This window comes from Symphodus melops (assembly GCF_947650265.1).
Source record: "Symphodus melops genome assembly, chromosome: 19".
Classification (NCBI taxonomy): Eukaryota; Metazoa; Chordata; class Actinopteri; order Labriformes; family Labridae; genus Symphodus; species Symphodus melops.
In genome coordinates, this window is record NC_136709.1 from 4,187,711 (window position 1) to 4,207,173 (window position 19,463).

Genomic DNA, 19,463 nt, shown 5'->3' on the forward strand with positions numbered 1-19,463 from the left:
TTTTATGACTTCAGAGGCTACAGAAACTACGGATTACTTTTAATAAAATTGGGTTTTGAAAGAAAAAGGAGGTATAAATACAATAGATACAAGAGAAAAACATGATATCTCTAAAGGCAAATGCAAACTTTTTGGTTCAGAAGTCAAGATGATGTCAGGCTGAGGATGAAAAATGCAAGCTAGTCAAGCTCTTGAACAAAGATTTATGTAAAGCAATCAAGATTATGCTTTAATAAAGTAGGGTTAATTTCGGAATATATTTTAGAACAGGTTATCTTTGTGCTATGGTTCAGGGCTATAAACCTATTTGTGTGTGGTTGATGGTATAGCAATTTCTATTGGTTGAATGATGTTGCACATAAACAACCAAGAAATGAATGGTGTCTATCTCCCTTTAACACAAACAGAATGTCTGGATTCAGGCTAAAGCACAGGCAGTTTATATTGTATTTACACTGGATTTCATGGGGATGTTTGGTACAATATAGAAGATTTAATAGAGAGGACGATGAAGGACTGACTTACAGTCCACAAACAGATATATGGTCTTTCCCAACAGGAGCACTAACATCTTACAGCAGTTATTCTCAGCCACAGCTTTACAGATACCATTTTGAGAGAAGTATAGCCTCTGTAGCTTCGCCTCACTGGTTGTCTGTTCAGCTAGACGATGATACATTATAGCAACTATATAGGAGCACTTGAAGAAGCGACTTCAAAGAAGCGACTGAGATAGCAGCCGCCCAATCAGATCTCACTTTAGCAGCATAATGGCATTCAGATCCCTAAAGGCAGAGAAGAGGATGTGTCATAAATTATGAATTTCCATGAGAACAGATATGGATGGTGGTGTCATGCAATAATTGGCACAGCACTTAGCTCCAAGTGAAGCTGGCTGGTGGCTGAGTGATGTACGCCGCAGGCACCTACCCTGAAAACACAACCGAGATTATTTGCAAAGTCAGCGCGGCACTTAGAGCCACCCCCAATTATTATGTTGACCCAAGGGTCTATGATGTGTCAACATCTTCTCTTCACCTTCAGGGCAGGTTGTTGGGTAGCAACAGTAAGTCATGTTTAGAGGAGCCCTGTAAGGGGATTGAAAATTATCTCATATAAGTTTGAATATGAAAAAATACACCTTTCTAGGTACGTCTACTTGACTTAAGTGTTGATGGGGGTCAAATCTGGGTAAAATTGATTCATACTGTATAGGTCTGTCAATAATGATGTTTCTTAATTGTGATTAATCAATGACTTTCAATAGTTTATCACAATTAATCCAATTTCTAATCGTATGTATAAAATTGAATCATTTAAAAAAAAAGTTTTTGCAAGGCTTTTATTTTGAATTGTGTTGTACTGCCTGCTTTTATTTTGACATGAAGGAACTTTTGGTAGAGAGAAGGTTATGAAATGAACTTCACCATAGGAACAAAAATACTCCTTACGGATGGACCAAATAAAACCAAACGAAACCAGCTAAAAAGAACAGTAAATAGTGAAGTGTTTAATGTCATGAGGTGGATATTAGCTTTGCCTCATTAACGGAGTTGTCTGATAATTTTTTTAAAGTGTAATGAGATAATCAAAGGAGTAGCAGTATTAATTGTGATTAACTCGCCATAATATTTACAAAGTTGAACCCAGTGGTCATTGACTCATAGGATGAGTTATGTGAAAATTCCTGTTCCAGAGAATGAGATATCAATTGGCACAAGCTTTGTGCATTTTTAATCCCACCAGACAAACACATTTTTAGCCAACATGTTCCAACAACTGCTTCTACCATCACCATGTTTTATTGCTACTTTTGACTATAGCTTACCACTAACAGCTTTACAACATCTTCAACATGGCTAGATTTTGAAAGGCTGGTTCAAGCCTTCTGCTTAACAAAGGTATTACATGGAGTGCTGTCAGAAATATTCATACAGCAGCTTTCTTATCTTGTGACAACTCAAAGTGAAAAATATATCAGAGTTGGAGGGAGGAGTTTGTAGTGACGATGTGAATATGTAATTGGGCACTTAGACGAATAATCTAAACCTATCAGTCCCAATTACAAGCAGACATCCAGTAGATCTAGTTGCAAACTCGGATTTTGGTGAATCTTTTGCTGCACGTCACAACAGCTAGTTTATTTTGAAAATTTGAAAGTTTTCATGACTAAACTGGAATAGCTGTTTAGGCTTGTTTGGTTTTTTTCTCAAGAGCTGGGAAAATAAGACATAATATTCAGTGTAATTAGGGTTTGCCTTGCTTTGTTTTCTCTTTTCGTTCCATGACAATGAAAAGATTGCCGTCTGATAAGTTAACGTCTAAATTATGGTGTCATGTAAGCCCATGTGGGCTGGGCATAACAATGGATGTGTGACAAAAAAAACAAACTTGTTTTTACTAATTCAACCAACTACTACATCTGTTTCTATGCCACCTTAGTTGTGGGTAATTCTTCCCTTCTGCTATGAGAACTCCTGTATTTCCCTCTGGGTATCTGACGCTGACAGACATTTGGACATACATCCCTGTTACGCCTTGCGTGCAACATGTAACACATGGTTGCTCAATGGTGGGGTAAAGTCTTTCCACCCCTGATCTGTCATCATAGGTAATAACAGAAGTGTAATGGGGGAATGAGCTTGATATATGTAACATAGCCATCGAGGCAGATTAGCTATGCCTCGGTTAGTTATGCGTATGTGTGCATGACTGTGTGAGCTGAATGTGGCGCTCCTGCTGTGAGCTCACGTGGTTGCATCTCGCACTTCTCTTGGTGTGCCACAACCTCATAACGCAGTGTGGAGTCACATCATGGGACAACATGGGATTACACAGGTATGGATGCAATTTTTATTTAGAAGGGCATGAACTTTGTTCCAGCATTGCCACAGAAAAGAAAGTCTGTGAGCGGCTCATAACGGCTAATAAAGACTTCTCTTATCGCAGTGTATGTTGAAGATCCAGAAACGTGAACCCAATTTGCACAAAGATTGGAAAAAGGCATTGTCAAATATACATTTTTATTTGTATCAGCCACACCTATACCCATATTCAGTATCAGGTAGCTAAAATTGTCCTAGTTCCTAAATATCAGTGAACTGTAGCTTCAGGATTGGATTTTGTTTAAAAGCAAGGATGCAATGAAGCCTTGAAAATAAAAGTTTCCCTAAGAGAATGAACCTGACTCCAGACCTTTGCAGGATTTGGGCAGACCTAGTGTTCTCTCCTTTTTCGAAAATAACAGGATCAGATTGCACACAAATGCCAAAAGATCTGAGCTGTTTCTCATTCTCTCCTGCGCTCTGCCTCTTGTTGTTCTCCTGCAGGTTAAAGAGTGAACACATGAGCTGGAGGACTTCTTCCTCTGCACACACAGAGACGACACCTCGCTACGCTCATCAGAGGGAGGAGGGGAAAGACTTGGGATTGTTTGTTGCCCGCAGGAGGAATTCAAGGTCAGTACACTGCGCTCTCATACATCGCAGACGTAAGCGCGCACACACACATGCACACAGCGAGGATTCTGAGCAAATAAATAGATGGGGCACCTTCTATTTGTGTTTGAATTAAGAGGAGTCAAGTGAGTTGATAAGATTTTATGCATGAGCTGCTTGACTCCATAAGCAAATAATTGGAGAATAAATGAGGAATCTGTTCAATATCTCTGACAGAATAATAGATTTTTCAGCAAAATTGTAGTTCAGATGCAAGAAAGGAGTTAATTGACGATTCCCAGTTGTCTCTGCCCTTATTCTTCCCCCCCGTCTCTTTCCCTCTTTTATCCACTCTGCACCTCTTCACATTTTCGTTCTCTTTTCATGTCGCCTCTATGATCCTTCTTTGAGTCCTCTATTCTTTTTTTTGAGTTGTCATTTATCTAAAGGAATATCACTAATCAACTCTTCTAAAGAAATTCTGGGCTATCCAATGTTTTTTTTTTCTTTTCCCTGTGAAGTCCACACTCTGGGAAAAATTTGGGTTTTAATTGCTTCCCCATAGATTGCTGCTTCACTGAGAAACCGGGTTAATTGCATTAGCAGAGAGAGCCACTTGTGACCTTCATTCATTGCTGCCAACCACAGTTCTACTGCAGTGTGGGTGCTGCAGTGTTACTTTTAGAAGAAAAAAAAAAAAGGTGATAGTCTGTGGATGTCTGCCTGGTTTTGTATGAATGTTGACATCAGTTTCAAAAAAAGCTTTTTTCGAAAGTGTCGGACGTTCAAAGCCTCCCTGACAGGATCATGTTTGCTGTGTAATTCCTCAGCCTACACATGTCAGCAGCAGGGCAGCAGCACATGGAGCTGCTCTGTGCTGTGATTGCACGGCAGATTGATTGGAGACTTTAAAGTTGCTCGAAGGTGAAGAGTAAATGGAAAGTAAATTCAAAATATATAGGCCAAAAATCATCAATAACCCCAGTAACTTCGTGTTTCACAGTACTTCATTTTTCCTTTCTTATTTATTTCCAGGGAGAGTCGATCAGGCCCCATTTTCCATTTATATTCAGAAGGATTCAGCACAGACAGGCCTGGCAGGAATCAATCAGACCTGCATGAGCTGAGACCATCAACTCTCCCCAGCTTTCATTCCTTTCTCCCTTCCTACAGCTTCTGTCCTCCCTCCCTTTATTCTGGCTTCTCTTACTTTTCTCCCTTCTTCCCTTTCCCCTCCATCTCCATCTCACCAAAGTTATTTCCTTACTTTTTGATTTATTCCCTTCATCTGTCCTCATCTTGTGTGTTGTGTCTATCTTTGTCCCAATGGTCTGGTTCTGCTTCGTCCAGTTTTGAGTCACTCTTTATTTTCTCCCTGCATTTTTTCAATCTATTTTTCTATCTTTGTGTTTATATTGTGTTACATCCGTCCATCTATTAACCCATCTTTCTGTTTTAGTTCCCTAGTTACTTTTCCTCCCTTCACCGTGTTATTTTATTCTTCCTTAAAATCCATCCTGTACTACTTCTACAATGCGTCTTCTTTTGTTGCGCCTCTTCCATTTTCCAGTATTTTGAGTTCTACCTTCCTTATCTTCCTCTTCTTTAAGCTTACTTCTCTGTTTGACTTCTTTCCACCTCCCCCCTTTTTTTACATCTTCCAAAATGTCCTCTACCTTTCCTTGTCCTAGATTGGTTCTGTTCACGTCTCCTCCCTTCCTTTTGTGGACTTCTACTTGCCTTTTGTTTGTACTTTTTTTGTGTGTATTACTTTTTTTTCATTCTCAATTTGTATCCTTCATGTATTTTAGATGTTTGTTCTTCTGTGCCTTCCTTTTCTCCTTTCCATCCTTTCTTCCTTCCAACTTTAATCCTACTTTTATTTCATTCTCCCTTCTGGCTTTATCATAGATTGTATCCATCTGCTTTCTTGTTTTGTCCCTTTTACTCCGTACTTGCTCCTTCTCTTATTTCCTGCCCCCCATCCATCTTTTAATATCATAATTTCTTTCTATTCCTTCCCTGTTTTTTCTACCCTTTTCCCCTGCCTTCCCTTTGGCTTTGCTTCCTGGTGATGTGAACAGCTCACACACAGCCAATGATAGCTTCAGATGAGGTTGGGGCCATGACATTCCCCAGAGGACCGGTGACTGGCACACAGTCCTTGTAGAATATTCTGCCAAGTTTCATCACGAGCTGAGGATAATAATACCTGTTTTATAGGTTGAGAATCCCAGGATACTCTGAAGGACAAGCAGGGTCAGCTGAAAACACAAGCAGCCTGTGAATTATTTTGCATTGCATTTGGGGAGAGGTATTTATTCTAAAAGAGGAGAAGTCACACTCTCGGGGGATTAGACTGGGCTTTACCATGGTTCCTTATCCTCCTGAATATACCCGATAGTTTTGCTTTTCATTCTTTCTGAATTAATAAAGTTTCATTTTTCATGCTTTCTAAAATAGTCCCCATGGATCATGAACACCAGAATATCAGTTATTTAGGATGAAAAAAACTTCAGCTATAATAAGCATTCACCCAGTTACATGGCAACAAGTTGACATTTGAATATTTTTTTATGACCACACTCTGTCAACTCTCTCAATGAGTTCGTAATAAGTCGTCCTCTAGTTTGATGAAAGTAGTGTTAATCATCATTGGCAGCTGAGACAGCTGACACGGGCTGGCAGTATTAGGAAAGCTATAGCTAATGAATGCAATGAGGCAGGGCTAAATTCATGTAATGAGCTGATGTGATTGGAAGCATATACCGCAAACATGAAAAATCAGAGCGTAGCAAGAGTTTCTTACCAGTTATATAAGTGTGCCATGGATATCTAATTGTACCCCATCCAACAAATCACATATACAGACTCAAAAGTCCACCGGAAAACAAACTTGTTAACAAACTCCCAACATGTTGAACATGGTAGCTTACCATGGCCCTGTGCTACAACATATCATGATCTAGGTACCATCAGCTTTGGGCTTGCAGGTCTACACTATCAAGTATAAATTGAATTACCCACCAGTGACAAATAAAGCTTGTTGAATTGAATGTTAAAATGTACAGTTATGAGTCAAAATGAAATGGTTAACCCAACTGGAAACATTGAGTTGGACCGATGTCAAAGCTCTCTAAACAGACACAAGTTTGCTCATGGTTGGGAACCAAAACTACTCATGTAGTTTGAGGATAAAGAGTGTGGTTCATACAGTATTGCATGGTATAGAAATGCATGTTAGATAAAAGAACAACATATTGAATGCTGGTTTTCTGGGTAAAAATGTAACATTTGTTTGACCTACCAACCTGTAAACCACAGGGTGTCAAACACATACATGTATCAGGTAGGTTGTCAATTGCGGCCGGACTAACATTTTGAAGAGGCTGCTCGTGGATTTATTAAGTGTTATAACTAAATAACATGGGGGTAAACATTTAAACATTGGAGGCTCAAAGGGTCAACATTTATTGATAAGAAGACCATGTTTTTCATCAGAGGTAATATAATGAACTAATATGAACTTGACTGCTCCGAAGACATCTTAAAGAGGTCCGATCAAACTGAGGATACAAGTGAATCAAAATAAATTTAGAATATAAAATGCATCAGCTTGAGACAGGGTTTTTTTTTTAAGTCAGCAGATTTTACCTACATCCAGTTTTAAAACAGGCAGTCGAAACCTGAAAAAAACAAACAAACAAACAAACTATGGTTTGCATTACATTATGTTATTTAACATGAATAATTCAATCAAGCACAAAAAGAATTTGAATTCGAAATGTGAACAAGCCAATTGAAATGTAGAAAACAACAACAGATGTTTGGCATTGTTGCTTGACTGAGATGTTCAGCTGTGAAAACTCTCAGGAAGAAGTGTGCGCTTCAGTGAGACACCTGTTCTCACCTTCATCACAGAGTTGCTCACACAGGTATGTGCTACTTCCAAACAAGCAGCATGTTGGAGCAGTTTGTAGGTGTCGTGGGAGCATTGTTTCAGGAAGGTGTGGGAGCAATGCAGTCACAGTTGCAGTGTCACATTGCAATCGAGTTCTAAAAGCTCCATTTTAATTTGTACAGGTGCTATTTATGCTTCAACTGCAGACACATAATCGAGAAGTTCGAAACTATGATTCTGAGCATAATGGTGGAAAATCGGTGTTTAAACTCGCTGGCATCAATACTCCGTTTACCTCCACAGTGCAAGGCTTGGAACACAGCAGTGGAGACTGCATTCAGCTTTCTGTTTTCCCACAGGCACAGCTTGGCTTGGACAGTTCTCCCTGCATCATACATGTCCAGGATCTCACTGTGAAGCTACAGGTTTCGCTAATCAAGACGCTGCACTGAAACAGCAGCAGTGAGAGGGAGCTGGAGCTTGAAAGTCTTGATTTGCCTGCCAGTCGTCGCAATGCATTCTGTGTATAGAACCAGGGATGTGTTTGCGATAGGCTACCAAACAACAGTTAAGATAGAAGTATGATATTATCTTGGGAGCCCGAAAGTGTCCGAGTTTGACACCAGGGCCAAACGCATTAAGATGTGACAGTGTTCTCTGGAGCAGTGGTTCTCATCTAGTGGGTTGGAACCCAGAGTAGGTCACAAAGCCTTTTACAGAGGGGCGTGAACTTGTTTTTCTTTGTTCTGTCACGTGTTCTGTATCCTTTGAGGTTTAAACTAGAACATTTTTTGTTAAATAAATGTCATTGGTTGCAAAAATTGGGGTTTTCATGAAGGAGTTGGAGGTGGGTCCTGAGGATAGCCTAAATAAGAACCACTGAACCAAGCAGCTGTATGACTTAAGTCACATGTCCTTGAATTTGTTTGTCTATATAAAACCAAACCTTTTTTATCCTTTGAAAGAATACTGCATTTGCATTATTATGAGCAAGTAGGGGTTTGGTTTTATAAGCAGCAGGAACGCTTGAAAAATGTTCTTTTACTGACCATCAGTAACCTTTAGACTTCATAGATGAAACCCCTTTTATGCATGGCATCTTCCCAGGATGTAAATAAGATGTTGGCAGAGAACACAAAGCACAGGCTGTGCTCTGTAGACACATTTAAAAGCCTCTCAGGGTCAGTATGTGAATTATTAAAAGAAGCATTATTCCAGCACAGCAGAAGTATTGCGACCTTTAAAAGGGTGTTTATAATCACAGGCTTTGTTTGATTTCTTCAAAGGCTCGGGGCTTTTACAGCTGAAGGTTTCTGACTGGACTGTGATAGTATTAAGTTCTCTTATATTCCTGCATTTAGTCCACACATTCTAACACAGTATCATACTGTAATTTAACCCATTAACTTGTAATATTTCTAAGAATTGTTTTGTAGTTTAGTCTTTTTTGCATAAAACATTTTTTTATAGATTGTATTAAATTTGACTTTGATGTCCCCGATGATGAAACCTTTCGTGTTGTTGTTTTTTGTTTTTTATTTAATTTAAAATTAATTTAACCAGGAAAAACCCTCACTGAGATTAAGAATCTCATTTTGGAGTGTGAAACTTTGACCTCTTTTGACCCTAGCATGGGGTTGACATGCTGATTTGTGCGAGATGTCCAAAAAATAGTTGCATGAACCTGCAGTTTAATTTGTTTCAGACGACCCTTCATGGATTGTAAAGTCTTAAGGGATCATTTAAAAGTCACATATGATGAAAAATACACTTGACCATGTTTTTCCTAACACTAATATTTTTCCCCTCGTCCGTCTACAAAGCCCCCAATTATATGAAAAGTCCATCGTCTCCATATTTTGCATGCTCCACTTTTCAGAAAATGTGTGCTCACAGGCCGTTTGGAGATTTTCCCTTCATGACATCACCATGGCCAGTAACCCCTCCTCCAGTGAGATGACCGTCCCATAGCTTGCTTTGTTGTAATGTTTGGATAACTGAGCATATCCTCCTGGACTTGAATGAATGATTGTATCTGAAAAGCAGGACTGATCACTGTTTGTCAGCGGTGTTGTCTTTTTGTGATGCACTCGTAAAAGTTCTCACACTTTAAGCAGGATAATCATCAGACACGTGAAGCTGCTGTGAGGAGCGAGACTAAAGATACAGAAACTTTGAAAACAGCTCTTCGACATCGTGCCAAGGCTATAAACTTGAGAGCTATTTAATGTGATCACAGGTGATCATTCCTAATGAATACTTACACTACAGTCAATATCAAAGTAAAAGCTTGTTAATCACTTCGTCCATGGGGGTAGAGAAGCAGTCCATTTGGCAGTTAATCACGGCATCATTTGTCCATATTCATTAGAGATCAAACGTATCAGAAACGTAGTGCTTGATGAAATGTCTGAGTCTTCTGCTGCTTCTGATCTGACCAAGCTCTTTGCCCAGAGCAGGAATATATTCAGTCAATCACATCAAATGCAGACTAATTGATTTGCCATAAAGATCTTTGTCCAAAAGGATCTTCCACCACACAAACACACACTCACTCACAAACATGCACACACACACACACTCAGTCCTCCGTTATAGCTATATTAATAGCTAATATAATATTGATGTGATCTCAATATGCCACTACTTAATGGATTGAGTAAGTGCAGGCTAAATCTCTAAGGACTGATTGAAGTATAGTATTATAGGGGCAGCAGTAGACGTCCCATTATCCGTTGGGTGAATTGCCAGTGTGGACCAGGTCCTTGAGCAAGGCACATGCTGTTTGTGCTCTTTATTGCAGCCCCCCTCACTCTTAAATCTCTTAATTGTGTGTGTAGGTGTGTGTGTGTGTTCACCCTATGTGTATCTCAATAACAGTGTAAAAGTAATAACCCATGTGGGATTAATAAAGGATATATCATATCTTTATGTGCTGAAGTTAAAACATAAGAAGGATATGGGGACTTACCATGTTGAATATTATTCGACTAAGTACATACTGTATGTTTAAACCTCAGTGTCTGTGTGTGCCATGGCTGGCAATGCTCTATCCATCTCATTTTAGGAATGCAACAGCTCAGGAAAGTGTTGGCTCTCACTTTGGTCTCAAAAAGAAGTGTGGTGAAGCCACTGCAGCATAAAGGAACAGAACACTTGTCTCCGGCCTTATTTCAACTGTCTAAAGCGATCAGTCCAAAGCACATGTTGCTAAGTAACCTATGGTGTGTCTGACTGAACTTTACCTGTTAAGAAGTGCACAAATCTGGGTGCTGAGCAAGGCCAAGGAAGCAAAGAGTACTCTCAATGAAGTTACTTAAATACTCTTGATTAAGTTACTCGATTATACATAGGTGTGTTTTAAAGTAACATTGAAATCTCCAGACAAACTGCATTAGACGGGATCTTTACGAATTATGGTTGACTAATTTACTGTGTGCTAAACAAGTTATGTCCAAAAGAACAATTTACTACATTTGTCTGCCTTCATGACAATCTCCGACAATCGACTACATTCAAAAAACTGGACAGTCTGACAGTTTAGTTGTGCTCATGGCAATGTTTGAGGTTTACAATGAATCTAGCTCTTTGATGTGTGCCAGCATGTGAGTGTGTGTGCTTCCACATGCATCAGAGTGCAGCTGAGGCCGACACCAGCATGATGGAGAGCTAGGTGTCGGCCTCAGCTGGAGTATTTGGCCCACGCTGGGCTGAAGTAGGGATCCCTCTGAGATCAGGCAGATATCTAAGAGGGAGCAGTGAGTGTTCCCTCACTAGATTGTTGTGTGCTTGACTGGGAAAAAGTAGTCAGACGTTTTACCTCTTCAGCAACATCTATCAGTTAGTTTATTGAACTGAAGAAGCCTTTCAACGTCTCCAAGATCTTCAACTCAGTCCAGTTACTTCTGGATGAAGCTTTGGTTCATATTGGATGATACTGTAATCTATCATTTTAGCAATGTAGGAACGTGCTCGTTACACTGGAAAGTTAACTTGGGCAAGATACTTTTCCACCGAGAAAATGTTGCTGGTTTGACAATTTTCTACTTGAGTGGGCTGCCCACTTCGGATGGGTTATGTCAGTAAATAAATAAAATAAGTGAATATCCTGATTGGTAATTGTCAATTCTCTTTCGTAACAACTGAAAAGATTGATGTATTTTTAAAGAAAGTCAACTATTGGGACATACATTTAGTGGCGGACTCCTGTTTGGATGCACTATTGCCAGTTTTGAAGATGCATGAGGCTTACTGTTCACGACGGGAATAAAATCAAAATGCTGTGAGCATGATCCACTGTAATGCAACTGATGTGCCATCAGTTTTGTGAATATCCCATGTATTGTTTCTGTTTGGAGTGGGTGTGTTTGGAATCATTTCCTCAGAGAGATGTGGAAGAGAAAAAAAAGATATAATGTGCATCTAATATTTTCCAAACAAATCGAGGTAAAAGGACTAAACCAAACTTGACAGTAAAACAAAATCTGCTCCATCCCACAGTCGTGCTGATTTCATATAAAAAGGTCTGATGAAACGGTAGCAGAGAATCTTCTGTAAAATGTTTTCTTGCCTCCATTGACTGAGCTTTGATCAGAAAATGTCTGTATGGTGAGAGATCCCTGAATAGCTCAGCCTCCTACGGCAGCTGTTTATGAACTTGTCCCAAAACTGTCACTGTGCTTGATGAACAGTAACACAAGCCCCAGGGATGGAGTTTTTGAGTGCACGATTACATCATCCTCTTCATCAATTTTTTTTTTCAATGACTCAAATGCTCCTGAGTTTCAGCTCTTCAGCCCCCCTGGAGCTGCCTAATAGTGGCTGAGTCCCATTCACCTGCCTCACAGGTGTGAATGAAAGCTGTTTGTAATGCTTGCATCATTACAGTTAAGACAATGAAGTTCCGGGTGCCTGAGGCTGAAACATATGCTGCTAATACTTCAGGCTGTGTTACAGTATACTGTGAATTAATGAAGTGCAATACAGGCTTTTAACTTGAGATTATAGATAAATGTACACCTGTGGGATACACTGCATGCTTCAGATATGCTAACCAGCTCTCAAGCACACAACAAGCTGATTGCTGGAGAGCTGAAAGCAGGATTTAGTAATGAATAAACCAGAGGTTTGAATGTATAATGTCCCTGTTTTTGTTGGATAACATGAGGTATAAATATGAAGTATGCTGTGGGGAACCATTGATTTATTCTTCTAAAACCAAGTCCCAGATTGGCTGTTCGATCCACAGCTCCTTTAGTCCAAGTGTTAAAGTGTCCTGAGGCAAGTCACTGAACCCAACATTGTTCCTGAGGGCATTATCCAGAGGTGTGTGAATTTGATGAATGCATATCAAGTGAATTTGTGAATGCTGACGGACATGTGTGTGAACGTGGTGTGAATGGGTGCTCTTGGTTGTGAGAAGACAAGTGTCTATTTATAATAAACTAAATATACGTGACAGTATACTTTGTTTATGTTCTCACTGTACAGGAGAATAATAAAACCGATCTGCATAATTTTGGCAAAAACACTGTCATTTGTAATTTCAACATTTCACCTGTTTAATTAAAATCAAGCAGATGTCCACAAACCAAGGAGCACTGCAGAAAGAAGCCAACACAATCGACTGTTTATAAGATTGTAATGTGAACTCCAGGTCTAAAGGTGATGTGACTTTTATATACATTCTATTTTACAGCTTCACTGTAAGACTTCAAGAAAATAAATGATATCTTACTTGATTTGAAAGGTCATTACTTCGAAAGGAATTCATGGTTTCACCCCTTTTTCAATGCAACACAATGTTCATTATTCACAATTTAATTTAGAGTAAAGTTGTCTAAAAAAACTGGGCCTGAGTATCACAAAAAATGTGAATGGGTGGACAGACTGACTGATTGGTAGACAGGTACACAATTAGTCTCTCGTTATACAAAAATCAATACATGACAAACTAACTACTAGGCTACCAGCACCCCTGCTTTTCATTTTTTAAGTTGATTTCTTTAAAACCTGTTTTTTGTGTGTTTTTTTTTGCATTTTCATCCAAAGAACTACCCAGGCTTCTTTTACAAATGACATTGTGTTCCTCTACAGCCTCAATCCCATTACTGACACTAATGACTTCAAATAAGCTTTCATACCAAAAGGTTTGAATTTGTGATTTTAAATACATAAATCAAAATAACTGACCAAAACATTACTATGGAAATGCAAATGTCATAAAGTTCATTATCATTTCTAATGTCTTTAACAATCCTTGTAAAAATTCAGAAAATCTGCACACCAAGAACTTTGACAACAATTGCCATGGATCCAAAGAAACAATGTCAAAGGAGGAGAGCGTCAGAGTGATTAGATGGAGAAGACTAATCCAAACAATTACATGGCCATGATTACACATCAAAGTTATGAACAACAATTATCATCAAACACTCATTTGTCATCTCATCAACCTTTGCCAGACAAGACCGCTGGCTGCCAAAATGTTTAGTGCTGAAGCATTTCAAACTTCAGATAACAGCCAAGTCGTTTCACAGTGATGGACTACAAATATCCTCGAGCCGCTTTCATTCCAAAAGACTAAAGTGTTGTAGTTATTATCTCATATACAAAAGCTCTGTTGTCATGGAGAAGCCAAAGTCAGAATATTTTCTGCACAAGACTAGCCTTTTCTGTTGATACATTTTGGATTGAATGTAGAAGCTACACACGTCTACAACTTCTAACTCTAAAACCAGAACATAACCACCAGGGACCGTGTGTATGATGGAAAACTAAGCCTCTCAGTCATACTTGTAAATGGTAACTGAAGGTGCAGAATCTGTAAGACTATCTCGGACAAGCAGGATGGATAAAACTGACTCATAAATGCATTTCATCCCACATCGCCATCCCTCCTGAGCCATCATCTTATCACAGACGCTAACAGAATGTGAAATTACATCTCAAACCTTACCATTCACCTCCATTCAAGAGTGTCAAACATATGAAAGAAAAAAACGATTCGGTTGATATCAAAAAGACAACAGCTTCCTTAATTAAAAAGTATTGACTGTGAAAAGAAGAGCAACCAGGCTGCAATCTACAGTATCAGTCAAAGTTGGAAAAGAAAACAGCTGTGTTTCAGGAACACGAAAGGTTCTGCGGTTTATTGTCTCACCGTCTATACACGCTATGAAAGCTGGGGGCCTTGTGTTGAGAAATGTACTTTTCTGTTTGGCACAAGTAAAAAGCAACAATAGCATGAGTAATAACTATACAGTAGATGGGTGCACACAATAGGAATGGGCACAGACACTATGCTGTGCAGCCTACACACACTGGTAAGTTGAGTGTTAAGTAACACTTTCTGTATATGAAGTTGACCGTGTTGGTTGAATTGTGTTTTGTTCTCTTAGAGCCATGACTCAGAGCTTCATATCTATTTCATGCTTGAAGAACTTATGATGGGCAGTGAGTGCCTTGGGGTGTTATCACATCTAACCTGTAAAAAAGAACTCGAGTTTGTTTGTCAAGTGTTGGTGTGAAAGCTATCAATCAAACCCCAGTGCAACTCACGGCTTAAAAGGTGGGTTTGGTCTGCTTATTTTTAGATGGTGTGGTGTGTTTAGAGTATTCGAACAAGAACCAAACCAGACCTGATCAAACTACAGGAAGCAACCAGCATCGCCTGCCACGCCTCTATTATTTTGCAAATGAATGACAAAATCTTATCCTTTATAGGATAAAGAACATGGGCCTGGATGTTTGGGATAATTCTTGCTGTTTGCAGTCAGCCTTAAGTGGATACTCGAGGATCGTCCGTTTATTTGCGCTCCCACATCAGCTTCATTTTTTTTTATCAACGGAGGCTTTTTATCTTTTTCAGATGTCAACCGCAGGACATCGGTGTGTATCCCAAAGTGCACAGCATGTGTCCATTTGACCTGTGTCAGTGCTGAGCTACAGAAACGCACAGTACAGAGGAATAATCATAAACACACACTTAGTCACACAGCACTCAGGACTTTCACACAGGGTGGATTGATCACGTTCCAGTCATGCAACCCTATCACCAAAATAGAACTTTCTCAACCCAGTTGATTTTGGACAGATGGCTGTCTACAAATATCTCCTGGTTTGCTTGAGGTTTTTTGGCTGTTGGATGTTTTTTTTTTCCTCTTCAGAAGTGTTTCCATGTGCTCATTGGTGGATGAAGTTGGTCCTCTGTCAATGATAGAACTAAATTTTAGATCTGCTTTATATGGTCCCAGATGATAACATGTATTTATATCTCTTTTTCTTGGCATGTAAATTGGTGGATTGATTCATATAAGATCCTTAGAAAAAAAGATCATATCAAAAAAAAAGGGTTAGGGTAAGTTGTAGAGAAAGATTGTTGTTATTGCTACAGAAAGCCTAACAGCTGAGTTTCAGTAAAGCTAAAGGCCAAGTTCTAACTTTAAAATCTGATCTAATAATAATAATAATAATAATATATATATATATATATATATATATATATATATATATATATATATATATATATATATAATAATCCATTTTATTTAATGGCGCCTTTCAAGCCACCCAAGGTCGCCTTACAGTGGATAAAAGCAGTACAGAAGGTTAAAACCAAACATAAAACAAACAAAAGACAGGTGTAGTGTGAAGTGAACAGTTACAGCGAGTATGCCAGTTTAAACAGGTGGGTTTTGAGTTGGGATTTAAAAGTGGAGATAGACTGACTGTCTTATGTGGTGGATGGGGAGTTCCAAAGTCTTGGTGCCGAGCAGCTGAAGGCTCGGGCACCCATGGTACTGAGGCGTGGTGTGGGGATGGTTAGCAGTCCAGCAGAGGTTAAGCGGAGGGTGCGTGAGGGGCTGTAGTGATGGAGGAGGTTGCAGAGGTAAGTGGGGGCTAGGTGGTGAAGAGCTTTGTAAGTAAGGAGGAGGTTTTTGTAGTCGATGCAATTGTACAGGGAGCCAGTGAAGTTCGAGTTAAGTGTGAGTGATGATCCGGGCGGCAGAGTTCTGGATGAGTTGCAGTCTGTTGAGTTTGGCGGGGAGTCCAGTGAGGAGGGCATTGCAATAGTCGATGCGGGAAGTGACAAATGAGTGAACTAGGATTTCGGTGCTGGACTGGGATAGTGATGGGCGGAGTCTGGAAATGTTACGGAGGTGGAAGAGGGCAGTCCGGGTGATGTTTCTAATGTGGGGAGCAAATGAGAGGGTGCTGTCCAGAATGACGCCGAGGCTTTTGACTTGAGGGGAGAAGGGCACAGGGAAACCGTCGATGATGATGGGTGGTACTGGGGTGTGTTGTGAGTTGGTGAGGGTGGGTTTGGAACCGATGAGCAGGGCCTCGACTTTGTTGCCGTTGAGTTTTAGGAAGTTCCTGCTCATCCAGTTCCGAATGTCTTCCATGCAGGTGATGAGGGATCTGGTGGTAAGCACTTTATTGAAACCATACTTGCCCACCGCTCTGTTTAAAGGGCGCTGTTTACCTGCAGTACTCAAACACTGCCCTGCCTCACTGTTCTTAAACATGAAGATCTCGTCATTATAGTAAAGTCATTACAGATCTCTGCTTTAACTGTGGTTGTCAAGTTACATGAGGCATTTGATAATGGAGTTGCCATCTTCATGTGATGCTGACAAAGCATTGCACTGATATATTTATTCATGTATTTTAAGAGGGGAACCCTTCAACATGCATTTTTCAGTAGATATTTAGGTTTGCAACAAATGAATTTCCGTGTGTTGTATCAAACATAAGCTTTCAGAAAACTCCAAGTGGCGTGTTGAAATGTGCGTGCTATTAATTAAATGTTTGTTTATCCCATTTCACTTCTGTGTTAAACAACAGCCACTCTTCCTGGGGTCTTTATATCATCATTGACAAGATTTCATGACTAAGATTGCATGTGAAACGTCTGCAGGAATTGTTTACATGCTGTTCTTAGATAAACAACATGCTATCATGTAAGACGAGATATCAATTAAACCCTCAGTGAAATGGCACATTTATTTGCCTCGATCAGCTGTCTTTTATCCAACTCTGTATCTCTGCACGAGGTCTTTCTTTATCTGAATTGAGCTCTTTGCAGATGTTGCTCACAGAAGCACAATAAATCTTGAGAGTGGGCGTTCACTGACACTGCATGCTGTCTGGGGGAAATTTCAGCAAAACATCTTCATGGGAGTTTTGCATTAAGCTAACAACTAAAATGAGACTCACATCACATATTTTGTTTTCCTTCCATCTCTCACTCAGACTCCCAGATGGGTTAATGGCACTTTATGTAAAGATTGCATTACTGTTGAATGAATTACCGACTGACACAGCATACAGCATCTTCTGCAGCTTTAATTGAATCATGTGCTTTAATTGTTAACAGCAAAAGATATTTATTTTATAAACACTTCTTAGCACAACAGGTACAAGGAAGATGTCATTACGTTACACTGCGACTGTCAGAAGAGAGTATGTGAAATATAGGACTCACAGAATATCATGAGTAATTATTATGTCACAGAATAAATAACTATTGAGAGAGGGTTGCTTGAAACCTCCCACAGATATTCGGGACATACGTATGCTTCCGCATGGTGTTTTAATCATTGACTGTAAATGTTTACAGCCTTTAGCCATCTTTTACAGCAGGGGGGCTCTGAAGGCTCATCGGCAGCAGCCGCCATGTTGGAAATCCTGTCTCAGGTTGACTTTTAGGCAACTGGCTGAGATGGGGCCGATGCTTGATTTAAGCCTGCTGATGAACCGATACATCGTTACACATGTGAACCATGTCATCACATGCTTAACTATGGATAACATGTATCATTCATAAAATCTAAACGCGCCGTTTAAAAAAACCACGGTTGCGATGAAAATAACTAATCAGACCTATTTCCTTTTTTGTAGCAGGCTGTAACAGTTGTTTTAGGCTTTTCAGGGTGTGTACGTGACTTCTAGGGTTCTTGGAGCCACCCTTAAGCAGACACTCTTAAAAACATCATTTGTTATGACTGGGAGCTAAAATAAAGATAGATTGATTAAATGATAATAATTAGGAAAAATAAAGGCGGTATATAAAGCCGACTTCTAGCGGTCACAGGGGTTGGAAAATGTTCGGACAAATAAAGCCAAAGGGATAGAAGAGATAAAAAGCTAATTGTTTAACCATTCTACAAAGCTAATTGAAAATAAAAGAGTTATGCACTTAATTAATGTTAACAAGTGCGGAGAGAATTCATATGAAAGCATGTTTCCCCACTTCTACAAGTCAAACAGAGGAAGAAAAAAAACAACAACGCTGATCTATTTTTAGAACGTGCCTGAGTGACTGCTGACAAAGAGTTTCATGTTTTATTGATCAAAGCAGCTATTGATAGACTACTGTGCGCTCTCGTTTTTCTCTCCATCGAATTAATTGATGGCATATACTGTACTAACAACAAGAAACCCATATCATGCAAATGTGCAGGAACTCTTTATTGACTACATCAGAGGATCGTATGTATGAAGCGAGCATCTTATATACAACACTGTTTCCTCCTTCACGTCTCTCCTGGGTGTTTCTGATATTTTTGTGCCTCAGCGTCTTGTTATCGCCGGCAGCAGCTGGTTTGTAGTTTTCTGTAAACAGGAATGCAGCATGCTATCAACAAACATGAGTGTTTCATCAAAGAAAAGGAAATGCAATTCAGTCATATTTCACTGACTGGCAGCAGCGTGAATGATTAATTGAATATTTGATGTGTTTTCCAGAAGTCAATCAGATGTGACACAGACGGAGCAGCACCTCAGCACGTCAGCCTCCTGTGCATTATGAACGCTGATGGAGGATTGACGCCAGTGAACTTTGTGTAGCACAGGGCGATTAGCAATCTAATCAATTAAAAAAACAGATAGCATCAGCTGTCTGTTGGTGTGCAACTATTGTCAGACTATTGTTTTATTTTGATTTTTTTTTTCATTTATTGATTTATTTGTAAACAATCCTACATTCAAATCTACTTTAAAAAGGAGAGTTTTTAACAGTGATTTAAAGTGGAAGGGTCAGTTTTTGATGTGTGGGCATTGTATTTCAGAGTTCGGGGGCGGCTACTGTAATAGTTGTTTACATAGACAAAGCTTGCCGT

The 19,463-nt window shown here is 39.5% G+C and overlaps 1 protein-coding gene across 2 annotated transcripts in view; it reads left to right on the forward strand.

Moving 5' to 3' along the window:
• Nucleotides 1–3,215: 3,215 nt before the first annotated feature.
• The window catches only part of LOC306840404 (leucine-rich repeat and fibronectin type-III domain-containing protein 2), an 82,820-nt gene continuing 66,572 nt past the window's right edge, over nucleotides 3,216–19,463 (forward strand). For both annotated transcript variants that reach the window (XM_079369662.1, XM_079369663.1), the window contains exon 1: nucleotides 3,216–3,458. The gene's annotated coding sequence lies outside the window, so the exon portion shown is untranslated. The remainder of the gene's footprint in view (nucleotides 3,459–19,463) is intronic.